This window comes from Pseudopipra pipra, chromosome 7 (genome assembly GCF_036250125.1).
Source record: "Pseudopipra pipra isolate bDixPip1 chromosome 7, bDixPip1.hap1, whole genome shotgun sequence".
NCBI classification, from domain to species: Eukaryota; Metazoa; Chordata; class Aves; order Passeriformes; family Pipridae; genus Pseudopipra; species Pseudopipra pipra.
The window spans coordinates 8900271-8918729 of NC_087555.1; positions in this window are offsets into that span (position 1 = coordinate 8900271).

An 18459-nucleotide genomic window follows, 5' to 3' on the forward strand; every position below is an offset into this window, starting at 1 on the left:
ATGACAACACAAGATGAGGAAGGTGAGCCCCAGCCCATCACTGAGGCTTCTAGTCAGCAGGAGGAGCAGATAACTTCCTAGGGGCTGATTGAGAAACCCCTCACCCTCTGCAGCACAAGTAACAGGATTCTTGAAAATATGGTACCTTCAGTGGTTTTGACAGTCTTTTTATCAACACCTCATTCCCAAGCTGACCATAAAATTGATCTGTAGCCTACTCAACAGCTATAGATTAAGTTTACCTCAGGTATGGCAATGGTGGGGTGGAGTGCAGGGCATAAGTCTGTTTGGAACAAAATACTGTTCCCAAAACTAAATTTGCTTTTTGATTTTGTTTTTGTTTTTGGGTTTTTGTTTGTTTGTTTGTTTTTATCACAGACCACCAAAGGAAATAAGATTAGTCAACAGCCTGCAAACATCATAAACTAAGAGTATGGAAAGACATTTATTTTTCTAGCACAGAGAAAATGAGACATTCTCACCTGTAGCTCAAAGAACCCCACTGACAAACACACCCAAGACAGTCACCATACAAGTGACTGAACATCAACCTTATACCTGAGACCACAACACACATTATGCTCAGAAGATCATGTCAGAGAGGACCTTTAAGAGCAGACCTAAGCATACCCCTCTGACAGGGCTCAGAGTAATTCCTGCACCTTCAGAGCTCACTCTTTACACCAGAAGCACCATCTTCTCCAAAAATCTATCATATAGACAGCACACAGATACCCACTTGTTCCTCTTCCCTTTGGCTAGTTGTGTAACACTCCAAACAAACAAGGGTGAGCAAGAGAAGAAGGACCCCAGCTAACTCCAGGAAGGGTCACACACACTCCCTACTAAACTGGACATATCAGCGTAACTTGTTTTAACCACATAATTCCAGAAAGCATAAAGTTTCTTACCGGTTGTCAGGTGCCAAAGAAGGAGCTCTCCTGCTTGCTCTTCTTCAATGCCTTTTTTCTTTCACAGGCAAGAAACCAACCCTGCCTTCTACTCACTGAGAGCTGCCTGCAACTAGGGCCTGACTAGCCCACCTGAGGCTAATTTATAGTCTCAGCCATGGCACAAAGCCAACGAGGCAGGTGGAGGCTGTATGGATAACTCAACTCTAAAAGGGAACTTCGCAGGCAAAACCTTGATTGCTCATTTCAGAGTGGAAGGGAGAAATATTCCCTCTTAATTTAGTGCTTTCTTTTCCTTCCCTTTACTCTCATATCCCTTTCTTTAGGGTTCCCCCCTTTTAACTTTCTTTATCTCTCAACCTGCTTTTCTTTTAAATCAAGCATTAAGATGGCTTAAATTTCCTGAAAAGGAAATGAAAACCTAAATGTGCAATTAAGACCTACGCAAAAAAATACATGGTTTGTTCAGATAAATTAAAATCTGTATCCAAGAACTGTTGGTATTTTACCAACTGCTTTTCACAAAAGATTCATTGAAATGAACATTTGCTTATGAGCTAAAAGGAGAATCTTCCCATTGGTGTGGTCCTGCATCATGAATCATGTCAGCTCCTGCTGCACCAGAGCAGTAGTCCAACCTGGCCCACCTCACTAGCCCTGCTCACTGACAGGCATTATGAGGTCACTTGGGGAACAAACCCAGGAACTAGCAGTTAAGAAATCACCTTTCCCTATTTAAAGGCTGCAATCCTTACCTGCTAGAAGAGCATGTTCCTTGGTGTTGGTTTCTCACAAAGGTATTTTAGGATGTTTATGGCAGCCTTTGGATGTCAGGGCTTCTTCAGATGTGTGTTTTTTTGAGTTTCTGTGTTACGTTAAGGTCCTAATGGAAATGTCCCTGGAAACATATTCCCTATGCAAAAGTTCCCAGAAAGTCATAAGTAATGTAAATTTGAATAAAATAAATTATTGTGTTCTGGTATTTCTTATTAATCTATTATTATAAAGCATGAAGTTGCTTTGTAAATGCAGGCTGTCTGACTCCTCCGCAGAGAGGCATTTGAAGCATCACTGAATTCTTCTTTTGAAAACTAAAGTAAATTAAACAAAAAACTTCAGCTGATTTCAAACAGGCACGTTCAGTCCACAGACAGGATGACATGAAGCCTTCCCACTAGAATCCTCCCCTCTTGCACACGCCTGATCTCAATGGTGGGTGTAACTAATTCCATGTCCTCTCAACAGATCTTCCCTCTCATTACCAAGTCTGTGATTATACTGGATGGTGTCTTGTCTAGTCTATTAAAATGCATATTACATGACAAAAAGACCTTCAGCATCCAGAACTGTCAGACCAGCACATTTCAGCTCCTGCTGATGCTGTTGGGAGTCTCTCACATGTAGGGAGCTGAATATCTGAGCAGGGATCTGTGGCATAGATATTAGGACATTGTTGTCTTTAGTCACTGCTAGCACACAAGCAAATAGAGAAACATTTTTCTCCAGTCTGTTGTTTGGTATCCTGAAGACAAAGCATCTTTTTCCTCAAGATGTGCTTCACAAAGCATCTTTTTCCTCACCATGTGCTTCGCTGGAGAAAACAAGTCGGGAATAATTAAAGAAGACACGCGCTGTCCAAACTTGTGACAGAAGCTGCTTTGATAAATAATTAATCTTAAAAATTTTGAGAGGTATGAATGAGATGGCAAACGAGGTGCTCCTCTTCAGCACACAGGCCTTCCTGGGTGACCTCCTCTGGCGTAAGCAGCTCATATTATCTTGGAGGGGACACAAAGAGAAAACAGTTTTAACAAATTTGTCAATGGAGCTGTCAAGTACAGGCGGATGCTATAATCAGGTACTTGCGTATTTCACAGAAGACACTACTGTGTAATTCATAAAATATCATATAGCTTCCCACAATGAATTCAGGGAAGACAAGGGAAAATATCAGACTCAACTCACCAACCATAACCGAAAAGCAATGTAACACATTAATGAGAGTTTGCACAGTGTGTGTCCTTCATGCAGGATTGCAGTGACAAATATCCATGCAGTTACAAACTACATGACATTACACCATTTAGACCTCAGGGAGCATCCTGCCAATTTTCTGTCCATCACTTATTTTTAGATCTGGTGATGTAAACACTTTGAGTGCTCTTAGCAGAAGGTCACATCCAGTGAAGTTTTAGTAACAGACCATTTCCCATTTCTGGTTTTGAATTGTTTGATTGTTTGTTACACTTCTTTTCAGAGGACATGTCCGTAAGAGCCAGAAGGGAGCTGAGTCTTCCATCAATACTATTCTTCAGCTTTCTCCAGTGTTTACTCTTATACACACCAATTGAAACATTTGCAGTAAAAATTTTGCTGTTTTTAACCTTACATCAATCTTCCTTGGCTCTCCTGACCCCTATTCTAGGGCTGTCTGTGACAAATGTGTAAAGAAATTCCTTCTCACAGTTAACAAGTAACAATGCATTTTCTTCATAATGGGAAAACATACAACAAACATTTTAACAGAACTAATCTTTATAAATCAGGGGTCTTAACTGAAGGGCAGTTCTGGATAAGAAGATACATATCAAATACGTGCATATAAAACACATATAAATTATATATACATACTTGGGCTAGATTAGCCTGTATGAAAATTCTTTATAAGAGAGGATTGAAAAGGTACATTTCTTTGCTGAGGGTACTTGAGCTCATCTCAGGTAAAACAGCATTTCAAAGAGGTATTGTTATGTGACAGGCGCTGTCACATTAATGTGAACAGGCACTGCATTAATGTGAAGTGAAAAGCACTCTGTGCTGAGGAGGGGCTTCCATATGGTTTGAATTTGTCAAATTCAAAGCAGCAGTAGGATTGTTCATCAGGAAAGGTGAGACAGATAAGCAGAAAGAGTACTTGAGTATGGCCCACAGCAAGTTACTCTTTGCTTATACTTTGAGATTCTGAAAAATAGTTTTCAAAGGTTTGGGTTTTTTTCCCCCATTTTTATGTTATATGGGTCAATTACATTAAACTTTGGATATTTTCCCATCTACTTGCCAACCACCATTTACTTAACATAAGTATTGATTTTTTTTGTGTCTGTTAATAAGGGATCATCTGACAGGCTCTTAAAATGTCTAGCTGACCCTGTCAAAGGAAAGCTCCAAGTGCATCCTGTTAGATTGCCATTACTTTACTGAGAAGGAAATATTTTCATACCTAATTTTACCTCCTTTCCACTTCTGACAGAAGAGAAGTCACGAGCTGAATCAGGCTTACCTGAATCCATCCTACAGAAGCAAGAGCAAGGGTGCCTAAGATTATTCACAACCAGATTTAATTAGGACCGATTTTGGATTAACAAATTAATCAAAAGAAGGGAGAAAAGAAAAAAGAACCCTACTTAGTTCTACACAGAAGATATTATGTACATGAGTATGTGTCAAAGTTAAATTCTGAAGGACTATTCTTGCCTTGGAAATAAGTGTTGCTTAATAAAACTTTGGAGTTTATTAAAAACAAATCTGTAAATACACAGACATTTTCTTGTCTCATATTTATACTCTTCTGTTATTTAAGCTGAGAAAACAAGCATGATGTCTGTGCTGCAAACGTATTTAATACTTTACACATTGCTAAGGAGGCACAAAGTTTTATAAGTTGTTTTGTAAAGGTCTCCAGCACAGCTTCTCTCATCTGCCTTCAGTAACGTCCCATGAATCCTGTTTAAATGAGTGTTAGGGTTGGAAACTCCTAAGGTGCACCTGGACAGTAATGGCTCCTTTGGTGCTTGCAGCTTCTTTTGATTACATGTAAAGTACCTTGTCCTTAAAAGTCTGAACACAACTGTGCATTTTGATAGAAGGCCACAATCCAGTTTCAATTTACTTTTATTTATTGGCTGACCTGGCGTATCAGTAAGGTTGCCTTACCCAAAGATGAGAGCTTACTGTGCCCCCTGCCAGTAGATGATTACACACAGTTAGTGATCAAAGTTAATGCTAAGGAAAAGTTCAAGGCTATTAACAGAGAGGCCACAACTAAGGAGCCTTTTATTGAGCACCTTCTAATATTCTGAAGTTTTGTTTTTTTTTTTGAATGAAACAGCTAACAAAACTTATCAGGGCAACACAAAACTCTTACTGGGTGCCATTTAAATCGTGTCATTTTGATGACACTTGTTTGGAGAAAAAAGAAGGCTAAAACTGGTTGCATAAAATAAAAGTAGGTTTTTGTTTACAAGTAAATCCACAGAAGACCTGAAACAAAGAATTTAAGAAAAATTTTAAAGAATGGACTGTCACAGATACTCTTTCACAATATAACTTCTGCAATTTATGGTCTCCTAATACCATGTCGTATCTGTGATTCGAACAGGAAGAAATCTAATTTATGTGGACATCCACATCTAGAAATAACAATTTTGAAAATAAGCAGGAAATGTATTTTCTCAAAATAAATTAAATGAGAAAAGTCCACTTCTCTTATGACCATGATGAGACTGCTTTTCTGCAGTTTTATGTAGTTTTCGTGTTTAGTGAAAGAGGATATTCTAAGTTAGAACACAATTATTTTACCAAGAAACATACCCTTCTGACCTTACAAGAATGTCCCATAAGCTTGAAGAGCTGAATGTGATGGATGTTATTGAGCAAATAATTGTTTCCTCCTGTCATATTATGTCTCCTATACAATGCAATGCAATTTATTTCACAATGCACTTTCACAGAAATACCTTACTATTTGCAGAAGTTATGTAATAGCAGAGTGTTCTATTGTGGAGTGCTTCAATGAGAGGGAAGTGGTGTAAATGCAGACAGATGAAAAACTGAGCTAAAAAAACTTTGTATGTTAGGACTGAAGGTACTGGTCTCAAGCTGGGAGTAGGCAATGAATAGAAACTCACCTACTGCAGACAGCACAAGGAACTTAAACTTTCTTAATGCATCTTTAAAGTGGATGTGAGGCAGAGAAATGCAAAGCCTGGCAGGGTGAGGGGGAACTACTGTAAGCAGCAGAGAGGGGAGAGTGGAATCACAGAATCATTTAGGCTGGAAAAGACCTACAAGGTCCTTGAATCTAATCTGTAACTGATCACTGCCTTGTCAACTAGACCACAGCACCAAGTGCCACATCCAGTCACCTCACGGATGGTGACTCTACCACTTCCTTGGGCAGTCCATTGCAATGCTTGACAACCCTTTCCATGAAGAAATTCTTCCTGATGTCCAACCTGAACCTCCTCTGGTGCAGTTTAAGACTGTGTTCTCTTGTCCTGTCATCAGTTGCCTGGGAGAAGAGGCTGACTCCCACCTGGCAACAACCTCCTTTGAGGCAGTTGTAGAGAATTGTAAGGTCACCCCTGAGCCTCCTTTTCTCCAGGCTAAACACCCCCAGCTCCCTCAGCTGCTCCTCATAATACTTATTTTTAATATTCACTGAACCCATGGACACTGGGAGCACAGAAAGTTATGAAAATATTAATTCCACTATGCACCTGCAATGGTAATTGCAAAGGTGTGTCTGCTTCCCACACAAATTTGGTTTGGGACTCACAATGAATGTTTGCAGGGAGTGGGGTGGGGGGTGGGGTGGGGTGGTTGTGAGTGTTCTCTTTTGTTTGTTTGGTTTGCTTGTTTAGTTTTTTTTCTGTTTTATTTTTTTTCTCTTGAACTGAAACTAAAGGAAAATTTCCTGAAAAGATGAAGCTCTGACTTTTGTCCATCTCCAGAGGCAGTGTTAAGGCTCAAGAATCAGTTGCAGGAACTAAGGCATGGAACGATGTATCAGCAACTCAGAGGAGCAGGATGTGTAGTTTTATGGTTGATTGTGAACCAAGGCACACTCACTGATTCTCCAGAATTGTTCTGAAGACAAATGAACTGTAATAGCACATCACACCATGATTGCATGTTGATGCCATTTCCTGGAGTGATGTGGTGACACTGTGGTAGGACCATTAACCCATCTGTCACTTTCTGCATTTGTCTCAATCAAACTGACAAGAGGATTGTGTAAATATGACTTTGGGCAACACAAACCCACTGTTATGGACCTGACTTATAAAAAGGCAGTTGGTGTTGAAAGAAGAGGCTGACATGACATAGACATATGTTTAAAAGCAGGACTCTTGCTAGAGGACATTTAAATAAAAGATTTGTCGTTCCTCTCAAGAAATTTGAGATTATTGCTAAGGCACCCCAAAGATCGTTGTGTTTTTTTGACAATCAGCCTGCACATATCAAAGAGAACATCAGAATAAGCACCAGAAAAAGCAAATTTCTCTACTGAATAGAGACATCCACTTAATTGTAGGATCAACTGAAAATACTGCTGAAAGTTTTAGAAATATTGTTCAGGATTGATAGGAACAATGTTTTGATAATACTGTTGTCCATGTCTCAGTCAAAATTTCCATTTCCATTCACTGAAATTCTGGATTGAGGATTATAAGGCTTGGTTTGAACATGGCAATAGAGATCCAAACCAGCCTTCACTTTCATATTTATTTTAAAAAATAGAAGTATCATTTTATTTGTGTTGTCTCTTTTCTTTATGACATGATACATCTTTACCAATTAAATGAATCTCCAAAGATGCAACAAGTGCCATTGTAACATTATCATCTTCATTTCTCAGCTAAATAAAGATATAAGCATCCAATTCCTGTGTACAGATTACTCAGAAGAATGAAATAATAATTAACTATCTCTCTGCAAAATTCACTCCTCACCTTCACTTTTTTTCCTAATGCACTAAAGTACACAGGCAACAAAATTTTCTGCGGCCTTTTAACAGATTTTGGTCTGTTAAAGTGTCATTCATCTTACAGTGTAAAAAATGAATAAGTACAGAACAGCTTCTAGAAGTGAAGGAAAAGAGAAAATATTTTCTGGAGCCCAGAAAAAAATTACAGAATACTTGCTGGGACACTGATATTTAGAACTAATATGTAGAAGTAGGTAATCATGAGAACTAGTATTTAAAAGGGCTGAAGACCAGTGACAGACTTAAGACAGAAAAACAAAAAAAAATCATATCACAATGTATTCAAAAGGCATTATTCTGCCTTCCAAATATTGTTTCATTGATAAAATGACTAAGAGTGTTAAATTCCAGAATATTTCAGGATAGAACAGATGAGAAAGATAGCAGTTTTTTTAATAATTACTAGCTATAGACTAGAAATAGGAACTAAAAGTCACAGTGTCCACAATGATACTACCTTGGTGATTAATTTTTTCCCCACAGTCTCTCATGTCCCTCAGTGTCTGAAAGTTGCCTCCCTCTCTGGGAAAAAACCCAACACTATCAATTTTTCTATTCCTCGCTATCCATCTTTTTATTCCAAACACCGAGTTTCTTTATTTGTTGATTTTGCTGTCAGGGTAGTATTTCAGCAGGATCAGTTCCATGACCCGGGTGACAACGAGCCCACTTCGAACACCGGTGAAAAAATGAGCAGCAGCTCAACCCATCACTGACTCCACACTCTGCTCTGCCAGCCTATTTATTTCTAGATCCAGACAGCTGCATTGTCACGGCTGAAGGATCAGGACAAGGGGGGATCAAGCTACTGAAGTAGGAGCAAATGGAAGCACATGGGCAGAAGGAATCTCCAGCCAGCACTGACACCAAAAAATGTACCTCGATAGGGGCCTTTGGTGTTGCTTCTCCCATAAGTGCAATCAGAGCAGAAAGAACAAATTGAAGAGGTCTTGTGAAAGCTTGCCTGTTTTCCTACTGTATCAGTTGTCCAAAAAAAAGTTATCACCTCCCCCTAAAGCCTTGTCTAACAAATACTAGGTTCCGTTTGCCAAGTTTTCTTTTTTTTTTTTTTTTTTTTTTTAATGCCTCGATCATCCAGGGATAAAGGAATGGCAACTGCATTTGTTTTATTTCCCTAAGTGTAATCTCTCTACACAGCAGATGCGACAATTTACTGCCAAAGTAAATTCATCACACAATTAGCGGTGTGAAAGGAAAGCCTATTGTGTACCATAATGGTTTTTCTCGCCATTAGCAGTTAATAATTACCGACACCAGCTTCGGGGCGGGCTGAGCCCCCCCTGCCCAGGCCCGGACTCTGCATCCCCATCTCCCTGCGGCACCAACAGCGCTGTTCCGCAACCCCCGGGGAGAAGGGCAGAAGACACTTCCTGATGGGTCCTGATAAAGCCACTGCCTTATTTCTCCCAGTCCCACGTAGCCCCAAGTGCTCAGGTGGGTCTGGGATGGCATCAGCCCCCTGAAGTCACTCGACACATCTGATGCAGGCAGATTACCTTCCCACTGCTGGTGTTTGGAGTGAGATGGTGCTTCACGGTTACAGTAATGACTTCCCTATAAACTTTTATCACATTTCATAAATATTACTAGCACAATACTAAGTTCGACATTTTATGTAAAACCCCATAAAGTAATAATAAAGATCGTCAAAACTGGACCTTTAAACTACACCACATATTTTCATACAAATCACATTCTAGTAACTGACCCTGCCTCTCTCTTTTGCTGCTGTCAGCATTTCCTGTGACAGGTACACTGGGTCCCCAGTGGACACCTGTCTCTGCTACTATTGCTAACTTTTCTGCCTCTTTTTTAAAAAAAATAATTCTATTTTGGGGTGGTTTTTTGTTTTTGCTTGTGGGGGTTTTCTTGTTTGTTTATTTGTTTTTTGGAATGGGGTTGAGGGTGGTTTTTCACTTTTTCACTAGGAAACCACAGAGATTGTTGTTTTCTGGTAAAACTACAACAAAAAACTAAAAGAAATGCAACAGAACTCCCAACAGAGTCAATACATCAGAAATTTATGAAGAGCCAACTAAGAGTGTAAAGTTAATGAGCATGTATCGAAGACTGTTAAACCACCATGTACGTGCTTCTCATCTGGGAGTAAGGCAACCTTCAAACTACATTAACCTAAGAGTACTTTACCCCAAACAAAGGCACACACACTGGAGTTGAAAGGCTTTTGTTTATGCCCAGTAACTTTACTTGAGCTGTTTGCATTCTGATCTGCTCTAGGCAAGTCCTCAAATTGCTGCTGCTCTACACCATCTTCCATTCAGAACAGCAATTTTGCTTTTCCAGTCAGAGGGCCACAGTTATCCCTAAACCCTAATCATCATTTCACGCCACCTGTCCATCACTGCTTGCAATAGAGGATGGGGCAGTCCCGCTGGGGTGCCTGCCACAACCACGTCCCTTTTCTGTATTCTGCCATGGAATGGACACTCCCTTTCTATTCACTGCAGTGAGAAATAAGACACATGGTTCTGATATCTAATTCAGATGCATAAGGTGGGTGTACAAACAGCACATACTATCTTTTGGGGCATGCTGGAGAACCAAAAGAAAAAGAAAGCAGTAATGAGATTATTCAGTGAGATGGGTTGAGTGTCTTGGTTGATGCTCCAGGATAATTGATAAGAATTCTATATTGCACAGAGTAATGAGTAATATTCAGGAATTCCTGACACAACAGGAAATTGCTTCTGTAAACGATAAGTAGTTTTTTTTAATGCTTCAAAATACATGGGCAGTGTAACCCAGATGCTGGATATGAAGCCATCTGAATTCACAAGAAGAAGTTTGTCACAGCCATGAAACTGGCAAATCTCTGGGCAGCTTTTACTCCATTCACACCCAGATGCAACATTTCTTAGGCTAAGTTTGGCTATATCATGGTCATATATGAACTTTGCTGTTTTTCCTGCTGCCTTCCCATATCACTTCGCTCCACTGGTGTCTCTGCTCCTTGCTGGACTCTCGGCTTACATTACTACATGTCACCTTCCCTTGGAAGTGTGGTCCCAGAGCTCAATCCTGTCCCTCTTCACTTACCCCTTCCATGAACCAATACTCCTTCCAAGCACATCTGGCATGTTTATCTAGCCCTTATCCCTCCACCTGGACCCTGCCAATACCATGGATTGCCTCACCAGCTGGGGAGAGGCAGTGCATAAGCACTGTGGTCCAAACCTGCACGTGCATTTATGCACACCCCAGGACTAAACCCTCTGTTCCAGCAAGCCTTCCCTTGGGGAACATTTTGTGGGCTGCAAAAGAGAGACTGCAGAGAAAGTTCACAGAATTGCTGCATTTGCTTTCACAAAATGGGATTGTGTGATTTCACAGGTGACTGATCATTTTTCTCTGATCAAGATAACTGTTGTGCTGAGTGGATGTGAGAAAAGAGTCTCAAATTCTGTCCACCTTTCTTCCAACTCCCAGTCTTCTAATGTATGCTCAGAAAGGGGATTGCAGCTAGTGAGAAGGGAGGAGTTAGTCTCCTCACTCTGTAGTGGTTCAGACCAAATGTGCTCTTTTGCCCCATATTGGTTTCCCTAAGGAGTTGCACCCACAAGATAGCTGTCTTCACCAGCTGTCTCTCTGGTCCCTGTGCTTTGCCTGCCAAGCTGGTAATACACCGTGTTCACAGAAAAGGCTGGAAGACATGGAGCAGGACTGAGAAATAACATTTTATCAAGAAGATTCATTCATTCTAGGCTATTTAGGATTTGAAATTGGCACCAGCTATTCCTCAAAAGATAGATTGCAGAGCTGCAGAAAACAGGGTGAAAAGAAATTTGAGAGGTCATCTAATCTACCCCATCTCAAAAGGGCCATCTGTGGCACATTTGTCTGACCTGTTCTCAAAAGCCTTCAAAGATGAAGTGCCTGTGATCGATCTCTCTGAGAGTTTTTGGAGTGACAATCCCCAGGGTGTGGAAACAGGCATCTCTAGCTCCTTCCTGGCAGCGCAGCTGGAGTGCACAGCTCCCATTCGTGTTTCCTCATGCTGCAAAGCACTATCTGGTGGTACGGGAGAGCTGGCTGCTACATTTCTCAACATCAGGTTCATACAGAAGTGTTACAGCACAGAATCCCCCTTTAGAGCAAATCCTCTCACACACGGGCACTCAGAAGATTTTTTTTCTCGCTTCTGAGAGACTCACTGCTGAGCTTGGACCATATTGCATCATGTGGGAGGATTTCGCCCCGTTCTAAGCCGCCTCATAATTTCTATGTCGGTTTTCAATACATCAAATTAGGGATTTCTAGCATAGCTCGATGGAAGAAAAAGCACTAATTTGTACTTTTCAGAACAAGGAATTACTGGCCGAGACTTATGCATTAAGTATCATCTTTTTAAAATTTTATTTCGTAGGTTCTCCCTCGCTCACACCAACCCACCAGTGGCTGAGCAAAGAACCTCCATACTTTTCCCAGTCTTTGCACATTGCCTTATTATCTGCACAATTCCTTTTGGATATTTAAAAACAAGGCTGCAGCCACTTGCAGCTGATTTTTCCATAGAAGCAAATTGCTGTTTTATGTTTTCACTCTTCTCTCTTTGCCGTGCATCAGCTGATGACTAGGCTGCTTTTGGCTAATCTAAGCACTAAACTTAATTGTCACTCAGAAGTACATCCTTCTGTAACGCTTCCATCCCCTTCTGTCGTCCTGGGTTTCTCATCAAACTGAATTAGCTCGTGCATGGTGATTTGTTTCCTTTTAAATGATGCTGATTAAAAAGAAATCACAGTCTGATAGCATGGCAGTCGGCAATGGCAAACAAAGAGTAGCTATGTTCCTCTCAACATGGACTTTAACTGAAATGAGGAACAGAAGTATTTTTCCCCTTCACTGCTCTCGGATGGGGTTTTTTTGTTGGTTTTATATGTATATGTTCACTACCCTTCCTTCACAGCCAGTCCACTTTTAAAGAAACAGAAGGAATCTCCTTGCAGACTCCTACTATTAATTGTTTATAATGCACCTATCTAAAGGAAACACTTCCAGTGGTATCTCAGAAAACACTTCATATTACTTATAGCAGTAAGTGCTTTGTGCTTTAGGAAGTTTGTATGAGCTGTTCCCTTATGGCTGAAATAAGCCTACTTCATACTTACCAGTACTGTACTGCCTTGGGACTTAGTGCAGTAGTCATACATTTTAAAGTTACATAAGATCAATTTTTTATGCCATAGAAGTGAATTGACTTTGTACTTAAATTTATTTTCAGTATTTTTTTTAATTGTTAATCCAGAATGCTACTTAGCTTACATTTCTATTTGGAAGCTAAAGTATTAAAGAGTATTATAATACGGTATGCAAGAGCTACATTAAAATTTCCATTCTGAGAAAACTAAATACACGTAATTTATTGGTAATTACATAAAATGTTTCAGAATCAAGAGAGCCTGAGACAGGAGGAATTCTCCATCTCACGAGTTTTTATCTGTTGATGGAAAGAGAATTCATTAACATAGAAATAATATCCATAAGTAAGGAATAGATATGTCTCTATCTCTTCTGAGTGTGAGCGTTGAATATCATATGCATTCAGTAATATTAAAAGAAGATGTGATGACTACATTATACATGAACCTGGTGTAGTTTGCTTCTTTCGACTTTGTCAGCTTACTTGTGCTTTTTCATTCCTTTTACAGCAGAGATCAGAGAGCAAAAGATTCCCCTGGCAGGGGAGCTAAATTGGATAATAATATATTAAGGGCAATAGGAAGGGGGAAGGGAAGAAGGAGGGTTCTCACCCAACAGCCTTCAAAAATCATTAGTGAAAAGTTAACATTGAAATAGCAGTGAGTTCACATTTCTGCAAATGACAGTTTGCTTTCCCAATTTTGTTTTTTTAGTGTTCAAATTGAGCAAACAACACAAGAAAATCTCTGGGGTCAATGAATCAATTTCCCTGCCAGGTCAGAATTATCCCCAAGAAAATATTTACTACTATCATATTCCATTACCTTAGACAGTCCCAAGAAATGTTTCACTTGAAATAGCAGAAATCTTATTCTACAAAGATGAAATGTAGATTTTGATATTTACGTGTCCCCAAGTTATTCTTTCCCCCTATCAGGGACAGGATGCTAGACACTTAAACTGCTACCAGTTCCTTTGCTTTTCAACTCAGGAGAGCATTCTCATTCAGTGCAGGCCTTAAGTAACTGTTTAAGTGCTTTCTTGAATTAGAACCAAAATTGTCACTATCTAGGCGTTATATATTCCGCTATTTTAAACTTTATCTTTTTTTTCCCCTTCAATTCTTCCAGTTTAGGTTGGTTTGTTCTGGTTTATTTTTTTCTGTTGCTCATCTCTGAGACTTCTCATTTTTTTATTATCAGCATTCTGGGGAATGTGTTCCCAGAACCAAATGAATTGTGGTTACTACTCTCATATCCTCCCACTTTATTAAAAAAGTTCAAAATTCAATCAGATAGCTTCTTGCTTTTAGCCAAAAATCAGGCCAGCAAGAGAAACACCATGACTTTGAAACGTTGCTTATTGATACCTTTCATCCTTTGAAACTACAGAAATTAAATGAATGAGAATTTCTTTTTCTCCTTAGGGTTCTGTCAAGATGTGGAGATCTGAAGCAAGCACAACTTTTACAAGCCTTGTTGGTCATTTAGGTTTCAGAAATTCTGACTTTCAGCATCCAGACAACTATTCTGAAATGTGTTCCTTGGCAGGAACACCCAGCATTCAAAAGATATAGTTTACAAAGATAGAGTATTAGATTTTCAAAAGGAGGAAGTAACCAGCACACTTAACACTTTGGAAAACCAGTCTTGAGCATCACAAATAACAGGCTGATGGTGCACTGTTCATTTTCAAACTGGAACCAGGCTCCGCATATGTCATTACCTGCTATGTTTTTCTGACTGCAGCATTAGAGAGAACAGTGTAATTATAGTGCATATGCATCTTCAATAACATGGATTACTCACCAGCCTCCAACACACAGCTTCTACAACAGTGTATGGAAATCATTAAGGATTATATATAAAGATACTAATTACTAACAATGCCTGCTGAGGTCTTATGACAAAACCCCAGTCGCAATCACTCAGAAACAAGGTTTTAGAAAAGGTTTCACCATCTCATTACATACAGGCTTCTGTTAGCAGAAGCTGAGTGTTACACAAAAGCATTAACCCTTGCTGAGAAAAGGAGATGAGGATTCTATGTTGACTTCCCAGCTGCTGCTCCCGGTGCTGAGCAGGTTTGCAGAAACAAACCCCAAAGTTTGATTCAATAGCAAATCCATGTGAAATTAACACAGCACACAAAAATAACCTGAACTATCCCTTCAGAAATAATCCCTTCGCAATGAGAAGTGGACACTTCAAATCAATTTGATCTGCACTAATAAGTACCTTTTTAGATAGTAATAAGGTGCCTAGACTCTCATTTCAGCTGTGGAAGTTCTGCAGTACAGTGAGTCCATACATCTGTAATATACATGCAGGCTGCATTCAAAGTTTCACGGGGAGAAAGCAAATGACCAAACTGTGCGTTTTTCTTGTTTCAAACAAAGCCAAAGCATGCATGTGCTGTGCATTCCTGCACAGCAAGGGACAGCTGGGTATCACACACATGTTGAACTTTAACCATTATACATGGTGTTTTTAGGGAGGAACTCAACATTTTCAGCCCTGATTCTGGTTACCCGAAAAGTCGGGGGAATTTCCTAATGGCTGTGGGGTTGGTACATGTCACCACAGCATGCACTGCCCGTGCCATTGGTGCCATGGCTGGGACCTGGGGATGATTATGGGTGGCCAAGCAGGCTGAGTTCTTGTGGTATGAAGGGCACAGTCTGAGCCTCCACCGTACTCGCGGCTCCGGGGGCTTCAGACACTGCTGAGGGGCTGCAGCTCTCGCCAGAGGAACAGAGCAGGATCAGCAGCCTGCAGGCAGCTGCAGCCACAGCCACAGGTGGGAAACGCCACACCAGGCCCCTCTTCTCTCTGTTGGTTGTGGGTGTGGAGCCCCAGTGGGGGGCTCCAGATGACGTATTTCAGAATTCCAGCTTTATAAGAAGGCTGTTATTTTCTGGGGAAACTGTGTCTGGTGATACTGCAACAAGGCAGCTCAGAACCACCAAAAGAGGCAAGGTATTACTCAGAGCAATGTTAAAAGGATCAGGAGCACAGATGGTGGTCTCTTCTATCCTTCCAGTCAAGCCAAGTGGCACAGTAGGTTCTCCAGAGGAAAGGGATGCCATCCAGAGATGGATCATGCTTGAGGAGAGGGCCTGTGCAAACCTCCTAAACTTTAGCAAGGCCAAGTGCAAGGTCCTGCATCTAGATCCTGCACTGGGAGAAATCCCCAACATCAGTACAGACTAGGGGAAGAAGGAATTGAGAACTTGGGTTTAAATCTTTAAAAAAATTTGATAAGATCTTCTTTTAGAAGTGTCTGCCCAATAAATTGCTTACAAGTAATGGGAGAAAAAAAGTAACATGAAAGATTTCCCATGTCTAAGTAAAGACAGTGGCTCAGAGTAGGATTCACTCATAATGAGTAAGAATCATAAGATTTTCAGTGTTTCTGACTGGAAGCTTTGTTAAAACAGTAGTACACAATTCCTAATTGCAATGATTATACAAAATAGTATAATAAATCCTATTAGACAAAAAAGTCAGAGTGTTCTCCTTTTGAAATCCAATTTAGTCTAGTGAATGAGAAAAGTGATCTTTTGTCTTTTACAACTTGGGGAAAATAAACTGGATTTTAATTAGGAAAGAAGTATGACAAAATTAAATCTAAAGGAAGAACAAAGCCTTAACAAAACTAGCTGAAGAGTATTCTTTAAAAAAAAAGGCATTTCCACTTTTTTTTTTAATTGTAGATTGAATTAAGGAGCCCATAGTTATTATATAAGGAAGATAATTACAAAAAAATGTTCAGCTGGAGAAGAGCTTTAGGAGACGACTGGAATATATTCTTTGAGTTTTGCTTTATTCCATGGAATGCATCCACAGTTGCCTCTGTGTGGGCACAGGAATGGTCCATGCTTGAGCTGTGGCCTGGGCAGCTGATGCCAGATGCCTCCTGTATTGTCTCTGCCATTGCTCACAGTGCTCAGCCTCCTTCCCCTGTCCCCCTTCCCTGTCCTCCTGTACCTGCATTTGGGGACAGGAGATAAATCTGGCTGGAAGAAGTGGGTGTGTGCTTTCCACAGGAGACATGACAAGTGGTGTGGAGTGGCACGGGAGAAAGTTCAACAGGCCAGAACAGAGCTAGACACGGTGTGACATTTTGGCAAACAGCTTCACCAAGAAAAGATCTGGGGAAGGAAAGCCACTCTGCGTGGTCACAGCACCTGGTGAGCAGTGTGGGCTGGTCAGGAGGGTGGCAGCCAGGCAGGGATGCTCGTTAGTGCAGACACATATGCAGGCCTGCAAAGCACAAACTTGTGTAGAGCCAACCACAGCCTTGTCCCCACGAGCAGTTCTGCTGACACCAGTGCCTTGATCTGCCCAGAACAGGACGTGGAAGGGTTGGAGCCTTGCCTATAACTCTTCCACTGCCTTTGCAGAGGAGTGGGGTGAGGGGAGATGGAAAAAGAGACAAAAAAAAGAAAGGAGAAAGCAACAAAGGAGAAAAGCCCATGGAACAGAAACACTTCTGGCTAGAAAGAAGCCTCCTTGCTGATATGCAAATCACGGAAGAAAGGCCTGGGTTGGAAGGGACCTTCAACATTATCTAGTTCCAATCTCCAATTCCTCTTCTTCTGTGTCACCTATTCCCTTACCAAAATTGTGAACAGCAAGTATTCTCCAGCTGGCTGTCAGATACCTCCTCTTTCTCAGTTTGGATACTTTCATTAGCCAAAAAAGCAGGTTCTCTATTGTCTTAATTCACAGATGTTTTAACAAGCCAGGCATAAAGAGAAAAGGAAGGGCAGGAAGGACATAATCTTGGGCTTACCAGGCTGAGGGTGTGCAGTCCACTCACTCATCCTTCCGTAGTTTTAAGCTCCTCTCTATCTGATAAACTTTTGTTTGTAGAGGAGATAAAGAAAATCAGAGAAATAAATCTCTGAAAAGAAGTTGAGCGCACTGTCTTCAGCAGGCACCAACTTGTAGCCTAAATATTTGCCTCAATATCTTATGCAGATTTAGCAAGCCAGGGGACCAGCTCCTGTTTTATTAAACAGTGTGTCCTTCCCTTTCTCACAATATTCTCTCCAGACTGTATTGATTCAGACAACACAATTAGTGCTGACTCAGATTAAATACAGTCTCAAAAAGCACTTATGTATTTTGTCTCATGACACAAAGGCAAACTGAAAACCCTCATGATTTGTGCTGTAGCAATGTAAAAATAGAAAAAAAATTTCTGCAAACATTTATAGTTCTACATGAGTAAAATACAAACCTGAAGTAAAGCCCTTATTCATTTGGGAATCTAATAGTGTCTAGAGTAATTTTCAGAAATACAGAAATGACTGATTTATATAGTTTCAAAGGAGGGTCCTTGGACCAAGGACCATTTATCCTTAAGGATTCGGAACTGCTGAGTCAGACAATCAACTCAAAGCAGAACTCACATTTAAACTGTGTACCCAGCAGTTAAAATGTGGAATTACATTTTCTTACATGTTTTAATTTCTTAGGAATGAACAACCCCACAAAAAAACATCACAACAACGAAAAACCCGAAACCCAGCAACAAAAAAAACCCACACCACAAAACCCCAGAACTAGAAGCCTTGTGACCTACTTGCAT